Here is a 15,875-nt window from a genome sequence, read left to right as displayed (position 1 = left end):
GATCGACAGTGACTCTTCAAGGTTTCAAAGCAGGAGTCTCTCCCAGCTTAGATACCAGGGATTGAACTTGGGACCTTCTCTATGCAAAGCAAATGCTCTGCCACTTAGTTATCAGGCCCTACCCCCTATAAACTACAGATCACCCCCAATGGCATCAAAACAGAGTGGCTGGATCAGCTTTAAACACTGTGCACATACATTTGATTCACATTAAAAGTAGACCGCCTTCCACAAAGATTACTGGGAAGTATTGTTTACTCCTCATTGAACTACAGTACACAACACCCTTAACAAACTACAGATCTCATGATTTTTTGTGCATAGGTGCTTTAAATTTGTACTGCAAAAGGGATGTGTAGAACTCTTTGCATCTGCAGTGGCCCTGGAGACGTATACAATATCACCTTTGCAAGAGCAATGTACAAAGGATAGAACAGAATTTTTAGTACTTTGGTGCTGCACTGAAACCACCACTGAAAATTCAATCAGGTTCACATAAGGCATCTCTTGACCATTTTGCATCTCCTGTTCCTACTCACTGGAATGGGAGAAGATGGTGATTATGAAGAACAATGCAATCACTTTAAAAGATAATAATAATTCTTCCATTAGGCAATCATGATTGTCTAATGAAATGCTTGTCACACTGCATCAAGAGTAAAACTGGAATTATTAAATCAGTTAATACAATTCCTACCAGCAAGTTCACAAAACCATAATAGAAAAATATCCTTAAAATGCAGAGAGAGAAATATATTCAACAATCCATATACACAATACAGAACCGAATAATCTAAAATCAGCACTAACATTCTGAAAACTAAGAGAGCAGGCTGTAATAATGGGATCAGCCAGCTCTCACAAATGTCTCTTTTGTTGTAGCTGCCAACCTAACTCCAGATGGCCAAGGCACTTGGATCACAGTTTCATACGAAAATGCAAGAACACAAGAAGGCCATGCCGGAGCTGATGTTCCCTGTGGGTACCCCAGATCCAGGTAATTTGGGGCTTTAAGGTCAAAAGCAGCACACTGAATTGAACCTGAAAATCAAACAGCAAGCAGTGAAGCTCTTTGAAGATGGAAACAATATGTCTCATTCAGCTAGCTGAAATTAATAACTAGGTTGCTGTTCTGGGCTGGCTGAAATTCTAAATATCTCATAAGGTTTGAGATATAACAGCTGAACTATGCTACCTTCTGGCAAAGTATCTTTATAGTTGTTTAAAGTTCTTCCCACCCAGTAAAACTCAGGAACACTTCAGGAGTAAATATGAAAAAGTTTTTTTGGCTACCATTTGTGACAGAGGCAGCCTATCGAAGAAAAGATACTGGGTTATTTAACAGTGCTGACGAGGCAGGGTGTGTGTTTCTTTTTTGCTCCTTTGGAAATAGACTAAATTGTGTGTTTTTTAGAGGAGGATGCAGGGGAACAAGCAAATTTCCTTTCCTGAAGCCACTGTAGGTGTTAATTATTTCCCCCACTTTTCTGGTGAATTTACTGACACAATTGGTTAGAGAGACATGTTGCTATCAGATAATGGCAATCTGAAGCAAGAATTTCCTCCGTTTTTAAAAATTCCTCCCACACAGAAGGGGCTATGGATCTATCTTATGATGCCAAGAAAGAAAGAAAGAAAGAAAGAAAGAAAGAAAGAAAGAAAGAAAGGTTGGAAAAGTTATGTTGGAATATATTGAATGCCTCCCCCCCCCCCCAGAAAAGAAAGCATAGCAGAGACAAAAAATAATGTTGTTTTTAAAAGATGCCTCTGAAATGCTATTCCTTTATAACTCCATTTTATACCAAGGGAAATTGAATCTGTCAGTTAAAGTGAACTGTATTCTCCCCTCCCCTAATTTCTCAGGATGCTTCTGCCCCCATCCCACTGCCGAAACCATTTTTCTTCTATTAGCAAACAATAGGGTGATGATTTGAAGAGAATTTGCGGGGAAATTCAGAAGGAACTTGAATAATTTCTAGATATGAAGCAGACTCTGGTGACCCCCAAGTTTTCAAGCTCAAAATATTCTTCCCTTAGAAGTTTTAGAGATTTCACAGAATGAAAACAGGACTGTCTTCTTTGCTCATGTCACCGACTCATGAGTGCCAAGAAGGCAGCAGCTGAATTACTTTGTTACACAGAAGTGAGACCATTGTTGGGGGAGGGGGGTGGTCAATGGCATCGCTAGGTGAATATCATACAACATAAAACTCAAATAGTGTAACACTGTAAAAAGGAGAGAGAAAAAAACCTCATCAAGTAGCTCACCAAATGAGAGCCTTGCTGCTGAGATTCTATAAGGCAGCAATTTTAACTGTGATTACGGAAAGTCACTTCGACTGTTTCATGGCATTAAATTGCCTATAACTTCTGTCATTCCTCCCCTTAAAGAGTATTGTCATCTTTCCCCCGCATTTTCAGAACAATCCTTGACTCTAGTTAGACCTGCGGGGTGACACGGGATTGCTTCTAACCCCCCTTGATTCTAAATAAATGGCAATAGCTTCTTTATAACCACTTACTATGGAATTGGAAAAACAAAACAGTTGTTTTGCTGAGAAGCGTTATGTTACAGCCCTAGTGGTAACTGCTTCAGGCACTAGGGCTGAAGCTCTTGGAGGGGTGGATAAGCATTCTTCCTACCTCACAACATTATCATGATATATGGTCCAGGCACGTGGCACACGTATATGCATTCATACAGAGGTCTACATCCTGGGGTCTCTCCTCTGCCACCACAACTTTTTTAATGGGGGGGGGGGGGACTGGACATGCATCTACACATTACATTACAAGAATGACTGAAGCAGTCTGTGACCCTGCTCCTCTACACAGAAACAAGATCCTTAGCCTAAGTAAGCAGCAGAACCAAACCAAACTGCCGGGGTCTGTTTTGGCATTGCTAGGCCAAAATAACTGATTGGGTCCCTGCTCTGCTATGTGACGGGGGTGACAGTGAGTGGAGTTGATTGTTCTTCTGTTGGATAGGTCTATACCAATGGCTCCCAAAGGGTTGGTCTATATTACCAAAGGGTTCCTTCAGGTGGCCTGTTTATTCAACATGGCACAAAATATGTGGTTTTTAGACCATGCCCGGTTTTCACTGAACCTTCATTCTTATTTGTTGACAGTGTGGTTTTATGACAATGAACCTTTGCCCTTCATTCATCCTGACTTGCTTTACAGTCCTTTCCATTAGTCATTCACTCATCCCACACTTTCCAAAACATTTCCCCATTGCCCATTAAAACAACATGTAAAGCAGTGGTTTTGTTGAGCAAGGGGGCAGAGTACTTTAACCCACTTCAATTGTGCAAACACGAAGTTCCAGTGTGCACCTGAATTTGTCCAGCCAGATAGTGAGAGCCTGCAGTCAAGTTTCACATTTAGGAATATAAGGAAATGAAGAGAGATTGTTCTTGCTCTGTTAGATATAATGGTCCTAATTTTACCAACTTTGTCAAGACAATCTTCTCAATAATAATTGGTATTTCAGGAGCTTCCCTTTCAGCGGGATAAATACTTTGAATAATTAATACAGCAGCAGGATCCCATTTCCTGGTGCTATAATTTAATGTTTACTCATAAATTGTTGTTTTAATATACCATGACATACTTGGCTCACCCTGTGACAAGGAGGATAAACTTTCTCATTTGGTTTCCTTATGCTTATGTTCAATATCAGCATTTTTTTTCAAAAGCAAAATATTGTGCTCAAGGAAGGAAAGGGGCAAAGTAAGTTCAAGTCTAATTAAGACAGAAGAGCTGGAGGTCTGATTGCTTCTCACAAAAGTTCTGCTTTGCCATTATTATCTCAGTGCTTTTGTGAAATGAATCAGAGTGTATGTAGGATCCACTTCTATTCAGGGAATGTGTCCGTTTCTCAATGGCACATTGAAGTGTCATTTCAGGTATTTTGGGGGGAACAAGAAAGTAGGAGAGATTTCACTGATGGAGGAGACAGAAGGGACAGCAAAGATTAAATATCCACTTTTGGATATGACTGTGGTTATTTAAAAAAATAATGTGTGTGTTTTAAAATGTCATGATTTCCATGGGTGTATGCAATAAAGCCATCCCATTAATGCAACAACTGCTGCCTGTGCAAAAGGACTTCCTTCCCTCTCTCACCCTCCCCCAAAGTGTTAAGGTTTTTCCCCCAACCCTCCAGAGCAGATTTTAGGGGATGCAAAGAGAAGAAAGGAAAGCCCTTGCATTAACAATATGACTTTGTTGGAGGTAACCCTGTGATTCCATTGATGAATGAATTTGTGTTTGGCAAGCAATTTCTAGGGACATAGGCCCCTTAAAATGTTAATGGCAGAACCCATGTGAGGGCCAGAAATATTGATGCTCTTCTGACATAAAGAAGAGAAATGAAAGAAAGCACCAGTGCACAACAAAAGAGAATGCCTTTAAGGGCCACAAAAACACGCTGACTAGGAAGTGTTTTCCGGAAGGCACTTCCGGAATAACCAAATGGAGTGGAGGGAGGGGGTCCTTCACCACTGTCCTCCCTTAATGATGTCCCCAAAAGAGCATTTCTATTGTTGGATAGGCATTTATCACTATTATGTCTATTTCCAGAAAGTGAGGAAAATATGGGAACAATGGCATTTTTTTCAGGAACTGGCTGCAGTTCAGCTTGTATCAGAATTTCGCAGCAAACAAAAAGAGCATTGAAAAAACTAGATAAGATCCTGAGAGTCTTCTGCACATTCCAAGGGGAAGTCATTTTACAAAGTAAACTGAGGCAGTGACAAAGTAGGTGTGGTGCAAACACACCAGCAAGAACACCGGATTGGCTTCTGCCTGTGTGTTTGCACCACACCAACCTCATTGCTGCCTCAGGCCTCATGGTAATTGAGAGACCCACCTGCTGAGAAACAATGGCAGCAGCTCTTTATCCACCTGCACCCAATGATCCACAACTGAAATTAGGTACAGTCGTACCTCGGCTCCTGAATGCCTTGGGAGTCAAACGTTCCAGCTCCCAAACAATTGAAAACTGGAAGTGAGTGTTCCAGTTTTCAAACCTTCTTTTGAAGCTGAACATCTGGCATGGCTTCTGCTATTTTTTCCTGCATGCCTGCACAATCGGGAACCAATGGGAAGCCATGCTTTGGTTTCCGAACTTTTCGGAAGTCGAATGGACTTCCAGAACAGATTCCGTTTGACTTCTGAGGTACGTCTGTACTTTTGTTGTCTAATCAGAGTTTGCTTGAGTCATGAGATTACTCAGAAAAAATCTTTTCAAAAAGCAGCTTCCTCAATCCCCCCCCCCTTAGGAGTGGGAATTAGTCATTCAGCAACACACAAGGAGAGGGTACTGGCTTGTTAAATATCAAGTGCTTTATGTTTTCTACCACATTCAGACAGAAGCTCCCTTTTCTTATGTGAAACAAATAGCATGGACCTGCTTTCAACAAAGCATGAGTCATTAAACTTTACAGCATACCTACAGATAATATTAAATGGCTGGTTTTGAAGCATATCAAGCACTAGAATAAACAATCACACATGTTTATTTAGCATAGGTTTGAATTACAGTGATCTGTGCAGATCTTTTTGAAAGAAAGAGGTGTGAGAGTGGAGACACAAGGAAAATTGAATTCTTGTCATGCCCACTCAAAAACTTTTTCTCGCAGCTGCAAAGGATGAATGCAAAGTTATACTTTGTAAAGCTGCCAACATTTACAAAACCTTTGTTGATTTCTAGCTACCATGTCAATTCTCTATTGGCATCCTTCCTAGCTGGTTATGCTAAGCTGGCACTGATAATAGTCCAGGAACATAGACTGGGGGGGGGTTGTTTATTTTTATAAATAAATATTTTTTTTCTGTATAACCTCCCATATCAATCTCAATATGGTTTACAACAATTTACAAATATAGATCAGCCACTAACATCACAAAAGACAAAAAGAGGGCAAAGATTAAAAGGATAGTTACCTGCTAGAGCCAAGCACCAGCAAAAGTCATTAGCATTGCCATTACCCTAATCTTAGAGCGGGCATGCTTCCACAACAAGGGAGTCACCACAGAAAAGGCCCTCTCTGGTTGCTGCTAACCACACTTCCACAGACTGCGGCACAGTGAGGAGAGCCTCATCAACTGAACATAAATGTTTGCTTGTGGCCGTGAGGAAGACGACAGTCCTTCTGGTATCCTTGTCCCCAGTTGAACTGGGCTTCATAGATCAAAATCAAAATCTTAAAACTTGGACCAGTAGCTTAGTGGCACCCAGTGCAATTCATTTAAGAGTGCTGCGTGTGCATGACAGGCTTCCTAGCTGCTTCAGTTTGTCCTGGGTGCAGCTTCCAGATGAGCTTTAGGAGTAAACCCACATTGAGCACATGGCATTAGTTGGTCCAGTGGTTACCAATGTTTGAGTCACAATGCAAAGCTATTTCTGTTGATACAGTTGATATATCAGCCCAGGTGACAGTCAATATATCAGCCAAAGCTGTTGGAGCACCCCCAGACTGTGAACCTGCTCCTTTAGGGTGCAGACAACATCATCCAGCATAATGCCCCAGACCCAGACCTGGGAACCACTCACCTAGAAGAAGAGTTTGGATTTGATATCCCGCTTTATCACTATCCGAAGGAGTCTCAAAGCGGCTAACAATCTCCTTTCCCTTCCTGCCTCACAACAAACACTCTGTGAGGTGAGTGGGGCTTAGAGACTTCAAAGAAGTGTGACTGGCCCAAGGTCACCCAGCAGCTGCATGTGGAGGAGTGGAGACACGAACCCAGTTCACCAGATTACAAGACTACCGCTCTTAACCACTACACCACATTGACTCTCTAGAAGACTTTAGCCTGGTAAGGTTCACTTTCAAGTTATTATGCTTCCAACATCCATCTCAGAGCAGAAGAAGATCATCTTTGATGGTATTCAAAATATCACGTAAGAATAACGAATATCTCTCCCAGTAAAGGTTATCCATCAGGGCCACCATGACTCATTCAACCAGCCTTGGATCCAGTTTGGAATGGGTCTAGACAATCTGTTTCTTTCAACTGTATCTGGAGCTACCACCCTTGCCACAAAACGCTGTATTTGTGACTGGGTGGTACTCGTCAAATGTCTGAAGGTCCAGATACGTTTGTGTGTGGTTTTTTTGTTGTTTTTTTGTTGTTGTTTTTTTAAGGAGTAGACATAGTACCACCTCATAATAACTCTGCTGGATGGCTACTTGCGGATGCAATGGATACAGAAAAGCGAGCTCTCTCTGTGGCCTTCGCTGCCACACAATAGGAACAATTATGTATTCTAAGGCATGTTTGGTCACTTTCACTATGAGTTCATTCATGTTCCAGCCATCATCCAGAATATTTCATTGGCCATAGCTCCTCAGAGTACCAGAGGACAACATAGGTTTCACCGAATTGGAGAGAGAGCCCCAGGAGCAACTGTGCCAATGCTCCACTGCGTCTCACCAGTCCACAGCAAGGCTAGGGCCTTGATAGACTTTTCTGTTCAGTCTGCAATAATATCCCACTGAGCATCTGGAATCCATCCAATTCCATACATCTCCAGCAGCAGACCTTATTAAATGGTCCCCCACCCCTTCAGAGGGATGTTGTTGCTGAAACACACACCTCTTCATACCATCACTCTCACATCTGGGAAAGCACTAAATCTAGGGTGTGACAGCCCCTTAGATGTCATGGACCTTATGAGGTCCCAAGCTGGGTGTGAAAACTGAAGCCCCTTCCCCCCAAGACCACAGGATACTTCACTGAAGTCAGCTTTGCACTCACAACATCTTACACATAACCATGTATTTGTTTAGGAACATTTAGTCCTAAAAATGCTTCCTCAGTGGAGAAATATTCAGGAAATTCAAGCTTCTAGTGACACTTCTATGACAAAGTTTTTCCTGAGTGAATAAAGTCATCACAGAGTAATTAAAAGAATGTCACATCTTTAAGATAAATAGCCAGAGGAAGCAGAATATCAAAAAAGGATAATGCATCAAGCTATGGAATATGTATTAGACTTCATTCATGTCATCTACCTACGACATGGTATAATTCAAGAACATTTTAGCCCATCTGTTTTGTGAATGGCTGAACATTTATTAATGATGATTGTACCATAAATTGATTCTTTTATATATCTGATGCATTTTTTTTTTAAAAAAACACACATTATTGCGGCTTTTACAAATTGCTAAGTTCCCTGGTTTTTTTTATTAATCCATCTATTGCTTCCAATTGCTAAAGTGGGAAGGAAAGATTTCTTATCAATCCCCTTGCACACTTGTGCACCTCCTGAAAAATTGCTCCAGAGGTTGGCTTACTCACTGGCACTGTGGGAGGGGGCTTCCAGGGATGGAAGGAGGTCTTACTAGCTTAGGTTACCTATTGCTATGGAGTTGCTCACCTGGGGATGATCATTTGAAACTTCACCAATATTGTTGCTGCCTTCCTATCCATAGTGTCATGGGCCACGAGGCAGCTTCACTTGCTGAACAGCATCCTGAAGGAGGAGAAGGTGGATTGACTCCACCTGCAGTTGATCAGCCTTCAAGGACACAGAGGAGAAGGCACTGATGAGAACCAGCTGGCTTCAGCCTTCTAAAGAGAGCTCCCAGCAGCAGTCAGATGCTGGTACAAATGCCTCTAATTCCTGGCCTTACCTTGCTGCTTCCTGCTCATCTTGACCAATGGCCTCATGATCATCAGATTCCCTGACCGCTGAACTATCTGACCATGTGGATTGCTGTTTGCCCAACCCTAGGGCTGGCCCTGACTTAAAACAAGGCAAAAGAGAAAATAAGGCACAGGCCATGCATCAGAAGAAACAGAAGTATTAGTATTATTATTATACACAATAAATCAACAGATTTAGTGGTACACGTGTTCAAAGGCAGAGGGCAATTTTGACCATTGTAACATATCATTATTTCTTCTACTTTTTCTTTCAGAGGAATAGTCCAAAGAGTGAGGTTTTGTATCCATTAGCTGAATATTTGCTCTTAAATATTCCAGATCTGTGTATATGCAGCTGCTATTCGCCTTTCCTTTGTCAGCTTGTTGACATACACAGTGTCCAGGTGTCATCAGAATTGTCATGAATGAGCAACCCTATCCAGGAAGCAAACATAAGCCACTTACCATATATTTCACCCTCTCCTAAAGTCACACATAGCTTCTCCATTGCTTCATCTATACCATGATCTCTAGCAGGGATCTGTCATAAGAGTGTGCTTTCACAACCTGACAAGCAATGCATTTAGCTGGCCTCTCCTGTGTCAGTATTTTATGTCAAACTTGACCCATTTGAATTTCTTTCTCAGTGACAAGAAACTAACTGAACGTTGACACTGAGGAGGGTTGGGGGTGGGAACATTGTAAATTTTGGCACATTTCATTTCTTCTCTTGGCTCCAAAAGCTAATACATACACACGTACATCATTTTTATGTGTATGCCCCCTTTCCATAGTTCAAGCCATGCTCAAGACAGCTTACAATATGTAAAAAACCCACATAATTACAATGGAACAAAAGTAGTCACACTCTTTAGGAGATGAAGAAACAATAAAAGAAACAACATAAAATATACAACCAGTTTGAACAATTGCCATGTAAATCATGTTATCTAAAATAAAGATACAAACAAAATCAATAACAGCAACGATGCCCCCAAAACAAAACCACCCAAATAATACCCTAGCCCAAGGATCATCAGCCCCATTAAGATGTGACTCTATAAAAATAGCACATTTACCCAGAGTACACATGTCAACAAAGAGTTGTGAGTGTTCAATTATCTGAAAAGATGTTACTATACTTGAGTACTTTAAATATGAAATATAAGCACTAGCTATCCAGTACAAGCCTTCCTCTGATTTTGTATTATTTCAGCTGTGCAAAGCTGTTCTTAATGTGTAGTAAAACTTCTCTCTACTTTCATTCCTCTCCCCAATAAGCATGTGCAACGAAGCTATACATCTATGTTGTAATGACTTTGGGTTCACCTAAATGGGTTTTTGGGACTCCCTGCAATCTTGTGATGACATAGCTGCAAGATTGGATTCTTATTCTGTGGAAGGAGAGACAGATAGCAAACCACACACACCCTAGTTTCATCATGTTACATAAACAGCCTAGCCAGGTGTTATCTAACTTGAAAGGTAAGATAGGACAGTGAGCTGCCAGAGAAATGAATAGCAGGATAAGAAGCAAGCCTTCCCCCTTCCACTGGCTGGAAGTTCCAATGAATTATTTTCCACAAAAGCTATTATTCAGATACTTTGTCAAGAGGGCTTAGTTACCCCCAATGTTCACTTACTATACATAAGTGACAGAGGAGGTTTTTTTATTTAAAAAAATCTTGATGAAGCATTCCTTGATGATGCATCAAAGAAACACTAAGCCTTTACGGGAACAGATATATTGTTTGGGAGTGTTCCAAGATCCTTATTTGTCATTGGAGACCTTCATAACATCCCTAGTGTTATCAACTTAGGCTTGTTGTGCCAACTACATCCTTTCCTGGACAAGAGTAGCTTGGCCACCATTATTCATGACTGGGTAAACTCATGGTTGGACTACTGTAATGTTCCCTTTCTGGGGTTTCCTTTGAGCCTGGTTGTTGAATGGAGCAGCTGGATCATTGGTGACTGGTGAACACATCTATTTTTATTTTGTTTTGCAAGTAATTCCACGTAGTAGGGCAATGCCCTTGTTGCTCCAGTGTTCCAGCCTCCATTGAACTGTGACACCTGTGCTGATGGAACTGTACAGGTTGCTGATTAGATACCGGGACCAGCTCAAGTTCTTGTTGCTAACCTATAAAGACCTGAAGAACTCAAGACCAGGCTCCCTGAAAGACAGCCTGCCCCTGTACAGATCTCTAAGATGCCTTAGATCACCTAGGGAAATTTAACAGTATTCTACAGATCACCATAGGGTATTTCTGCCATTGTCCCTGTACCCTGAAATGTCTTTCCTTCTGTAATACTGTTTTACTGGTGGGAGGTGGGGTGACTATGTCAAATTACCATTTCCATTACTTAGTGTTGTCTTTTTGTGTACGGCTTAGAGATGTGTAAATACTAACCAGTTCAGAAATAAATAAATGCATGGTATTCTCATATAAATACCAACCAGCTGTGATAGTTATTTCTGTTGTTGGTCCTGCTAGGCATTTTTGAAGTTATCTTAGCCCTGTTCATTTGTTTACACAGTCAGCCTGAGGTTAGCATGTGGACCAAGAACTGGGATCGCAGCCCATTCATCTAAACCCTTTGCTTGCTTGTGTGTGTGTGTGTGTGTGTGTGTTTCAAAAAGAAAATTGTGGCAGTTCTGCATAGAGGCGATGCCTGAATGAGGTATATGTGCATAGGGCCTGCAGCCTTGCAAAACATAGGGAAGGGATTCCACTTCCATCAGGGGAAGCCCTGTACAAGGCCTTCTGCTTGTGCAACAGAGATTTCCCTCCTCTCCTCCCCCTGCATCCAAAATTGGTTGTAGAGCGGGTTCAGAAGAACCTTAGGAACAGAACTCACAAGGAGCCATGGGGCACTGCTCCATCCGTCAAGCAGAAAGGCTTGTCCTTAGGGAATGATCACCTTCACACGACATTGAATTCCAGTCACATATATGAGCTTAGACATACATAGCTCTTTATGAATGAATAAGTCTGTTTCCATCCATGTAACTTCTACATGCATTCACTCCTAAGTTGGTTCCCTATCCTATTTTTGAATTAATATGTGATTTATTTTTTTTAATGTTAAAAAAATCACATTTAAATACAGTGGTACCTCGGGTTTCAGATGCTTTGGGTTACAGACGCAAAAATAGTACCTCGGGTTAAGAACTTTGCTTCAGGATGAGAACAGAAATTGTGCGGTGGCAGCATAGCAGCAGCAGGAGGCCCCATTAGCTAAAGTAGTACCTCAGGTTAAGAACAGTTTCAGGTTAAGAACGGACCTCCAGAACGAATTAAGTTCTTAACCCGAGGTACCACTGAACATATTCCTAATGGAACATTCAGGAGGTTTGGGGGCTGATGGATAATTCAGTTCTGGTCTGCACATTATTCTGGGATATGGAAGTCATAATGGAACTCATAATTTTTAAAGACATCCTTAGGTATAATTTTTATGGATGTAGTCCATATGTGAAACAGCAGGAGAAACATGTGACACTTTGTGGTGCGGCTGGCAAGCACAATTCCGACCTCATCTCCATGGGTTGATTTCCCTCTCTTTGGAAGACTGAACAAGGCTAGAATCTGTTCAGTAAATCACCTTGTTCCTTTTTACCCACCCATACAAGCTCCTATTGAAGCTACTTGCCCTTTTTGATCTTCTTGGATAATAGACCTATGTTGTAGCAGAAACACTTAAGTCTAGTTTTGTATTTATTAATACAAATGGATCTTAACAATTGACTGGTTTAGGAGAATGCAAAGGAAAGGGCACAGGCGTAATGAGTCTGTAATTATTTCCAGAAATGAAAGAAGAGTTCTCAGAGAAGAAAGAAATCTCATGTAAAGACAATATGAATAGACGTCACAGAGTGACTTGTGAAGTTTATTCAAAGTTGTGTAATGAAGAGAGAGGATTAAAAGAGGAATTAGGAAAAGCTGAAACAAATGTTATTCAGGAGCTGAGAGCATTAGCTAAGCAAGTACATTATCTCTCCTAGCATTGATCCTTAATGTAATGAAATAGAAATGTTATCTCATTAATGATCAAGCAAAAGTTTCTTTGGCTCCATGCAATACACTCCTTCAGCAACTTCAAGCACTTTCTCAAAAAGGATGTCTTGTTTAAAACACAGTTGATAAAACAGAAAGGATTTGTGGGTGTGCGTGCAGAAATTAATGTGTATCAAGTGTCCTCTCAGATTCAAAAAGTCCAGAAAGTGGATTGATAAGAGCCAGAGGAAAGCACAAATACAGAAGATTTGGGAACATAAGAACTCAAGTGCTTTAAATAGGGTTCATTCAAACCTAGTCTCCAGGCACACCAAACAATATTAGTCGATATTTAAACTTCTGCAGAATTTTATAAACGTTGATATCTCTTTCTCTCTCTCTCTGTGATAATTTTAGGAATATATGTCTCTGTAACTTTCAATATGTCTGTGTAATATCTGTCAAGGTTTAAATATTGTTTTCTATTTTATGTGTCCTTTTAAAGGTATTTAAATGCGGGTGACACTGTGGGTTAAACCACTGTGCCACTTGGGATTGCCGATCAAAAGGTTGGTGGTTCAAAACCCCGCAATGGGGTGAGCTCCCGTTGTTCGGTCCCAGCTCCTGCCAGCCTAGCATTTCAAAAGCACACAGCACAAGTAGATAAATAGGTACCACTCCGGCAGGAAGGTAAACGGTGTTTCCGTGTGCTGCTCTGGTTTCACCAGAAGCGGCTTAGTCATGCTGGCCGCATGACCCGGAAAAACTGTCTGTGGAAGCAGACAAATGCCGGTTCCATCAGCCTATAAAGGGAGATGAGTGCCGCAACCCCAGAGTCGTTCGCGACTGGATTTAATTGTCAGGGGTCCCTTTACCTTTAGCCTTAAAGGTATTTATTCTGAATGTTTCTTTGTCCTCCATTGCGTTGGGCAACAGCTCACCACTACCACTTAATACTTATCTGATATGTGTGTTACTTCACCAATTTACTGGAAGCAGGAGAGTGTGCAAGACCAGTTAAGGTGCACAAGTTCCATCATACCTGCAGACTTTGACCCACAGCAGTACTAGACATTGACATGTATTGATTACCTGCCTTTAACGGGTCATTTATTAAGAGATCAATTTCCTGGCTATATTCCTATTAGTTTATGATTGTGGCGCGTTAAACAGACATTTAAGTGGCACTCTGTTGGGAGAACCTGAGTTGTATGTCATTTAGCTGCAGGAAAATTATGATCTCAGAGTGTTCTTTGTAAATCCCTTTCAAGCTCCTGTCAGAGTCCCGCCCCGCAGCTTGTCTGTTTATCAAATTTGTATCTTTAGAAGAAGAAGAGAAAGAAAGCTTATTGTATGAAGTCAAGAAAAGATATCTTAGTCCATAAATTGTCTTTCCAGGACTATTTTTTATCGTATTCTCTTGACTCTCCACAGTTAGTGTTATAACTAAATCTTCCCCTCTAAAAATAATTCAAGAAGATTAAAAAATAATAATAATATTCCTAGCCTGGAATGTTGTGAAAATAAGGAACTCCTGACACTTCCTTTATATCCTGCCAATTGATTATTTAATGCACCTAAATGTCTTTTGACCTGTTTGTTTTATTTGTTTGTTTTTAATTCTTTTCTTTTTTTTCATCCTCCTGCCCCTCAACCCTCTAAAAGTCAGCTGCTTTGAAGTGTCATCAATGCAGGAGGAAGGTCAGAGGCAAGTAAGCAGTGCTAAGCTATTGCCAATTGCCCTTCCATGCTGCCTGGTGACTTCTTGTTGGCATCTGTCACTCTCAAGAGACAATGGAGTATCAAACGCCTAGAGATTCTCAGCACCTGCTGTGGCTGCAGAGACTAGGAACTTATAACTGCTGCCTACTGTGTTGTTTTTGCAGCACCAAAATGAACTCTCGGGAGCACAAGCCTGGATAGTGTGCATGGAGTGTTAAGATTCCTGCTCCATGATTGCAGTCATGGGATTGTTGTCTATCACATGACAGTGTATGCTTTCAATCCACAGTGTGGGAAGTGACAGAGACGGAATGTTTGTCTTACTGTGTTCTGTAAAGTGGGACTATTGTCCTTTGTTCTTTCTCTTTGCTGTCTGATGAGAAAGAGGAAGGAGCTAAGTCAGAATGCTCCGAGTGTTTTATATGTAAATAAATGTAGATTAGCCAAATGCTGAGCTACTGAGTTCTGTTACGTGGACTGCGAAAATTCTGCAGATCCCTAAGTGTACTGATCTTTGTTGGCATCAGTCACTGTAATGTTCATGCAGAAGAAAGCTTTTGAAGCGCCCAAACGATCGACCAGGAGGGAGAGAACATGCCAGTTGGGCATGTGTCTCTGCCAGGGTCCTACTTGAGAGTAGGACAGCTCTTGACATGGAGGTCCTGGGCTTTCCAGATGAAAATATCCCCCTTTCAGCCTCATTGATGTGGTCCAAAGGAAAAGCAAAGCAATGCATTTGGCTCCATCTTGGCTGCAAAAGTTGCTGAAAGAGGTGTGTAAGATGCTATCCAACTATCTTAGGAACTCCACTCCTGAAGATGTCCCACAATATGGATTTTTCCTCATGGTTCATTCCCGAAGCCTTTCTCATGAATAAGTATAGCCATAGGGCAGTGAAGGTATCGGATCAGAGTCTTTCTTCTCCTAGATGGGCTACCTTCCCAGGTTTATGAGCTTCCCTCCCCCTCACTTCCCTTTACAACATGTGCAGAAACTGCCTTCTTGACCACTGGACCCACCATTGGTCTCATCTGCTCAATCCACTAGAGCCTGTCTTTGTATGCAGGGGAAGCACCTAACTCACCATACGTTTGAGACTCATTGGCTACCCTCACTTGATTTAGTTGCAGTCGTTCACCAAGGTGTGCAGATGACTTAGACTGACATATGTGGGCAAACAAACAAGCCACAGTTTTGTGATAAATGGGTGCATTTGCAACTGAGTACTTGAATTGACAGCGGGATCCATCCTGATAAAATCCAACTAGCTAGATTTATTGTTTGCAGGTGTGCACAGCTGAAAAAAGGCATGATGCTCCACCACACATTTCCAGGACTACATGTGTGTTTTAGCATTGTCTAAAACATGTGTTCTTGCTCTTTACCCTGCTCATCATCTTGGAGAGCATGAGTGCTGTGGAGCTCTCTCCCTAAGGAGCATTGCCAGGAGGCGAAGAAAAATATATATCCTACTTTTTTTCTGGTGGT

The 15,875-nt window shown here is 41.4% G+C and overlaps 1 long non-coding RNA gene across 1 annotated transcript in view; it reads right to left on the bottom strand.

Annotated features, from left to right (window-relative positions):
• Positions 1 to 15,875, bottom strand: part of LOC310681926 — a 453,737-nt gene that overhangs the window by 241,596 nt on the left and 196,266 nt on the right. The window lies entirely within an intron of this gene.

The sequence above is a fragment of the Podarcis tiliguerta genome (assembly GCF_965153285.1).
Source record: "Podarcis tiliguerta genome assembly, chromosome: 1".
Taxonomy (NCBI): Eukaryota; Metazoa; Chordata; class Lepidosauria; order Squamata; family Lacertidae; genus Podarcis; species Podarcis tiliguerta.
This window is presented reverse-complemented; position numbering and strand designations above follow the sequence as displayed.